The following is a 6722-nucleotide window of genomic DNA, read 5'->3' as shown; positions in this document are numbered from 1 at the left end:
GAGAGTTTTGAGAGAACTGGAGCTACTTCGGCTGAGCACTTTTTTAATAGCACAGCTGGGATTAGATCGGGTCCACATGCTTTTGAAGTGTCAAGGTTTTTTATGATAGTATGCACTTGAGCAGGGGTGGTTTTCAGATCATCTAGCGTGGTGTCTGTCCGCATAGGAAAGTCAGGTAGGGGGTGGTTGGAAGGGTCCAGTGTGGAGTTTCAGGCAAACCGACTGGCAAGCATGTTAGCCTTGTCGGTTGCTGAGGAGACAACCTCGTGATTGTTGGTAAGTGGGGGAATTGTTGATTGCCCATTATTTACTACACTGTTGTAGATTTTCCAGAAGTCTCAAGTTCCTAGTTTTTGTGCTTCGATGCGCTTTTTAGTGGTTTCCGTAAATTCTGTCTTAGCTGTCGCTATTTCTTTCTTAACGTTATTTCTAGCTTCTATATATTTCAGTCTGTTTGAACTGGACTTCTGTCGGTTAAACCTATGGTATGCATGCTGCTTTTGAGCAATGGCAGTTGCGCAAGTCGACGTAAACCATTGGGGAGAGTGGGGCTTACTATAAAATTTCCGCATGAGAACATGCGCTCCGATTGCAGTTTTGAACCAGTCAGTGGTCTCGTTTGCACACTGTTCAGCAGGGAGAGAAAAAATATTTCTCCATGGGGCATCTCTGATTAGTTCCCTGATGGCGTCCCAGTCAGCCTTTTTATAATATCTCGTTGTTTTGAGCAGGTGAAATATAATTGAATAAGTATATTTTTTACATACACGCACACACACAAATATATATATATATATATATATATATATATATATATATATATATATATATATATATATATACATATTTATATATACACGCACACACACAAATATATATATATACATATATATATGTATATATATGTATATATGCGTGTGTGTGTGTGTATGTGTATGTGTGTGTAATTTCTTTTGACGTTGTATATCTGAACGATTTTCATTACAGACTCAGCTTTTATATAAGCTATATCGCTGACCAAAACATGCTCATAAATCTGTAGCGACTTATTAATGCTTATAAAAAAAACAAATATAAAGTATATCTTGCACTGATCTGGTATTGAGCAGTCTTGTATTAACCTCGTTAAAACTTCAGTGGAAAATATTAACCTGGAATTATCTATCTATCTTTCTATGTCTATCTGTCTATCTATCTATCTATATATATATATATATATATATATATATATATATATATATATATATACATATATATATATATATATATATATATATATTGATAGAGTTTTGGAATAATAATATTACTTTTAACGGATTTTTTTGTCTTGCACAAAATAAACTGCTTACAAAAGCTATTTTCGTGGGAATTTCTAGTCTGGATATTGTTACGAGCAAAACCATATGGAAATGAAAAATATTTTTTGCATTAACTTTTTGAAATACCGACAGATCTTCTGGTGTGAGGACTTTGGGAAAGTGGGGAGAATGAAAGCAGTACAAATAATTGTACATTTTCAATGCTACGCTATCAGTCTTTTTTTTTTGTGTATTTCAAACTGGGCTTTTTCTATAATGATATTATAAATTGACAGTTTAAAGGCTCCAAAATTACTTTGGTATTTTAAAATGTTTACGATTTAGTGAATAAGTCGTTCATTTTGAATCCATTATTTGTATTCACTAGGAGCTCTCATGCAGGTCAACAGAAGTTGCTCACTGATTATAACCGGTGGTGTTTCTTGGAGTTTAGGTTACAACAAGTCTCACCAGATTTCCAGTACTCTCCACCTCTTTCGATTACAGCTATAAAATGTGACCGTTTGAAAGTCGGACATGTTTTTGAAGCCCTCAAACCATCGATTAAGGAGCAAAAATGTAGTATCTGTTCTGATACAACACTTTATTTGTCCTGACTTCGGGCAATGAATGAGAAATCCTTCTAGACTGAGGCAGTCTTCTTTTCTTTTTTTTTTCTTTTTTTTTTCATATTCGTCCCAATCCAAAGTACCCCTTTATGTGAAACGGAATTTTCCTCACATAAAAACCGATCTTGTGTCTAACCTGTGACAGACTCTCGTGGGGAGGCAAGTAATTTCTGGCTTGAATTAAAGTTTAAAAGCAAATGTCAAGTATTTTGGTTCATGTGTGCTCCACATAAAATACTAATGAAAACATGAATTTTCGAATACGCAGCTTGTCGCATCGAAAATCTGAAATATATTAATGTCAAAATAACAGGTTTGACAAATAATGTTAAATTCTTCGACTTCACAAATTGTTGCGTGAATTAAAAACAAAATCATATAAAAATGAGACTAAATTTTTTTTAAAAAGTGAAAGATTTTTTTTTTTTTTACTTTTTAGTTTTTATTTATTTATTTATTTATTTATTTAATACTTAAGCTCAAAGAGGAGGGGGAGTTGAGTGCTCGAAATGGTGTCTATTATCGATGTAACCAATGTCAACGATGATAGTGCCTTCTCGGAATGAACGAATGCGCATGGAAATCAAATCTGTCACTCTCGAATAAAAGATGAAATTATTTCAAGAAAGATATTGCTTACCTTTTTTTATGTTGTCGTATCTGAAGAAGAAAGGGGGATCTAAAAAAAACAGACGATTATTGCGAAGACGACGAAAATGGTAATTCCGACGTTGGAAACTGAATGAAAGACAAAACAGTTAATCGAACGACACAGATGGGTTCGATGAGAGATATCACTACTACTACTACTGTTATTACTATTACTACTACTATTGGTAATGTTATGAAACACCTTTATTTTCGTAGAGAGGGAGGGAAGTGACAGTCTTGATGGATGAAGGGAGAGGAGGCGAGATGCAGTTTCAAATAAAGATGGAGATGAGAGAGCGGGGGGGGACATAATACTACTCTTCTATACGTATTTCTCTTACAGAAAAGAAACGATCGTCTCATTCCTGTCTGCGTGCGTGTGTGTGTGTGTATGTGTGTGTGGATTTCTGCGTCGATGTGTGTGTGGATGTATGCGTTGGAAAGCGTTAATTTACGACACGCACGTGATTGCCCCCCCCCTCACCATCTATTCCCCCACCCCTCAGCAATCTCGCTCGCTTGATTCTGCTTCGGGGGGGGGGTAGAATAGTGCGCCTGTGCATGAGTACGCATATGTTGTTATTGTTCAATTGGAATTATTTTGTAATATCGACTGATTCAATAACAATATTACTATCTGAGAGAGAGGGAGGGAGAGAGTAAACACTAGCCTTAGGGCTACGATTAAGGTGTACCATCTGTTTAGTCGCAGGAACACGTTACCACGGGAATATTTCCATAAAGATTACAACATGGTCGTTTTCAATAACAATGTTAACAAATACCTGTCGAATCATTCTGTGAATCAATTATTTCAATCATTTCAAGGTGCTTGTCCATCATCCATCTGTATATTTAATCGACCGTTATCCTTCAAGTGCTTCTGGTTCTTGGTTAGTGTCGAACCATTAGTATATATTCATCTTTTAACCCGTAACTAGTACAGATTTCATCAGGGAAAGTCGGTTTATCAAAAAGTTTATGTACTAGCTAAACAGAAGTATACTTTTTTAATACAAAGAGTTTCTTCTTCTGTGTATTGCTTTTTATATATATATATATATATATATATATATATATATATATATATATATATATATATATATATACTAGCGGGGGGTAGCCGGCGTTGCCCGAGGTGTGTGTGTGTGTGTGTGTGTGTGTGTGTGTGTTAGGGGGGGGTATATCAAAACAATCCTGTTTAAAAAAAGATAAAAACGTTGGCCGGGTGTTTGGAGGTGTAAAAGAAAAAAAAAAAAGGTTTTAGTAGAGAGGTAGGCTTGAACCCCGAACCTTTAACGCAGAGGTGGAAAGGAAATGGAAAACAACCCTGCGACCTAACCATCTCGACCACGGGAACAGGTGAATCGATAAGTGCGTTAAGTTGACGTTTATAAAGTGATATTAACGGTTGCGAGAACGTTAAGTCGCGTGATGTTTGACCTAGTTTTGCGCTGGAAGCCAGTTTCTGTTTTCCCCGCTACGCGGTGATCAAAAATTATCTCGAAAATAGTTTGTAAAAGTCGGGTAAATTAAAGATAGCTGCGACCAGAGCTCCTTAGTCGTAGATATTATTATTTAGACAGCTATAAAAAGTTTTAAGAAAGAGCGAGCCAACTGAGAATCACGGCGAAAAAAGCCTTTTGTAGATATACAGAAAAAGCGAACACACATACATACATACATGATGATTGCAACGTCTTGTCAGACGAGTGCCACTCCCTCAGACAGTTAAAATCCATGAGCCCAAATGCCTGAGGGAGTATCTATACAAATATAATGTTACGGAGTCTTAGCTTTGTACGACAGCTAAGTCTCTCTCTAAGTTCAAAATGTTGAGATCCAGCAACAAGCAAGAGCAAGATAGCCAGCAACAAATTAAACTGCAGACCAGCTTAATGCGGGTAATGGTCTTCTGCTTTATGGTTTTTTAAATCAGAGATTTGCTTCTCCTAGAAAGGCTGGCTTCTCCACCCCAATACACATATACACACACACAAATATACACGGTGCTAGTTGGCCGTTGACCCAGAAAAAGAGTTCATTCGCCCTTTGGAAGGTCTTCTTTTTAATCCTTCAGGGAGACTAGCCGCCCTCCTCACCAAACAAGTCTGGTGGGGGAACCAGTTTAGTCGCCGGTGACCCAACCATGAGGCAGGTAGTACTGGGTTACATGGTACCAGTAGCACATGACATGACCTGACACAAACATACATACATACATACACATACATACACACATACATACATACATACATATATACACATACATACATACATACATACATACACATACATACACAGATACATACATACATGACCTGACACATACATACATACATACATACATACATACATACATACATACATTTTCGCGTTTATATATATATAGACTAGCGGGGCGTACCCGGGTTGCTCGGGTGTTTAGAGGTGTGTGTGCTCGGGCAGGGGGGGATGTTAATCAAAACATAAGAATAATCGAAGTAAATATTTTTAAATATTAAACAGTAAATTATTAAATATTTTATATAAAATAAATTTTAAAACTTAAAAAAATCGAAAAACACACAAAAAAAAACTAACGTAAGGCAAACGAACGATGTTAAATATAAAAATCGGAAAAACAAAAAGAATAAAAGAAAACGCGAATGTGATGGAAAAGAAACAGAAAAACAAACGTTAAAACTTTTTTTAAAAATCTGAAAAATAAAACAAAAAACATAGAACATGAAAAATGGTTTAAATAACCCTGTTTCAATATTAAACATTTAAAAATAAAAAAACAGACATCTAAAACCACGATTCGAACCCAAAACCTTTAGATAATGAGGTCTCGCTCTAATGAACTGAGCTAAGACGACGTTGACAAAATTAGGTCGTTTTTTTTTATATTCAAACTAAATCCTGTTCCGGCGTCATTTGCGCATGCGTAGAAGTGAACTTGTCATGAGAGGACGGTTTTTGCTGACCCTCCCTGTAGAAAACTGATGATTTTAGGGTGAAGGAATTAATGTTTTTGACCAATTTTTCGATATTTGTCGGGCAAAGGATCGAGCTTTAAAATTATATCAATTTTGTGAAAATCCGTGAACCGTATCGAAAGTTTTTGCGAGACATACAAACATACATACATACATACACACATTTTCGCTTTTATATATATAGATTAGCGAGGGGTACCCGGCGTTGCCCGGGTGTTTGAGGTGGGGGTGGGGTTAAAAAAAGTAAGTATTAGGATCGAACCCGAACCGTTGAGGCAAAGTTGTGAAAAAAAAAACACGTGCGACGTTAACCATTGCCCCACCGCGACATGCTTACGGAAACATGTTTGAATTTATTTGATTAGTTGGATTTAGCAGGTGCTCGTTTTAATGAGATAATGAGGTCAGGTTTGACTGCGGGATAGTATTTACTGCTGAACAGTATTTATTTGCTCTCCCACCGAGCAAATTAGGCACAAGGCCGATTTTTAGTATTTACTGCTGAACGCCCCCCCCCGAAGATGTTATAGGAAAAAGACTAACCCACATGCGGCGAGCGACAAACATTGACTATTTATCTTCCCGAAATCGAACAAATTAAATAGACAGACGAGCTTCGTTGTTAACTGTGAGATATTATGATTTGTATGTGATATAAAAAGTTGTTAAGCGAGCGACCGCTTCTCTGAAAGAAGCCTTTTGTAGACACACAGAAAAAGCGAACATACATACACACATACATACATACATACATGCATTTTCGCTTTTATATTTATAGACTAGCGGGGGGTACCCGGCGTTGCCCGGGTGTTTTTAGGTGTGTGTATGGGGGGAATAAGTAATAACCCTGAAATGATGTTAAAAAAATCGGAAAAACCAAATCCACAAAAAAAAAACAGCGAAAAAAAAACCGCTGTCTGTATAGGGGGGGAGTAAACTAAAGAATAAGCGAAGTAAAAAAAATAAAGAAACGTTGCCCGCGTGTCTAAAGATGTAAAAGAAAAACAGATAGTTTTGGTCGTGAGGCTGGATTGAACCCGGAACGTGGACGTGAAACTAACTCCAACCACTTAACTGTGTAGGCTAAGAGTAAGAGGAATTGATTATAGTGTTAAAATAAGGGTTATAAAGCGAGTGAAAGAGGTTTGATTGACAGATAGCCA

General features: G+C 36.6%; 1 protein-coding gene across 2 annotated transcripts in view; it reads right to left on the bottom strand.

The window, feature by feature from the left end:
• Nucleotides 1-2919, bottom strand: part of LOC145286340 (synaptotagmin-12-like) — a 323763-nt gene extending 320844 nt beyond the window's left edge. The window contains exon 1 of one of the 2 annotated variants that reach the window (XM_080135262.1): nucleotides 2568-2919. The gene's annotated coding sequence lies outside the window, so the exon portion shown is untranslated. The remainder of the gene's footprint in view (nucleotides 1-2567) is intronic. The other variant, XM_080135263.1, reaches the window with a different exon arrangement.
• Nucleotides 2920-6722: the final 3803 nt, after the last annotated feature.

Source organism: Euprymna scolopes, chromosome 10, assembly GCF_053919585.1.
Source record: "Euprymna scolopes isolate OS-2025 chromosome 10, ASM5391958v1, whole genome shotgun sequence".
NCBI classification, from domain to species: Eukaryota; Metazoa; Mollusca; class Cephalopoda; order Sepiida; family Sepiolidae; genus Euprymna; species Euprymna scolopes.
Note: the sequence above shows the minus strand (reverse complement) of the source record. Positions and strands in the feature narration are given on the sequence as shown.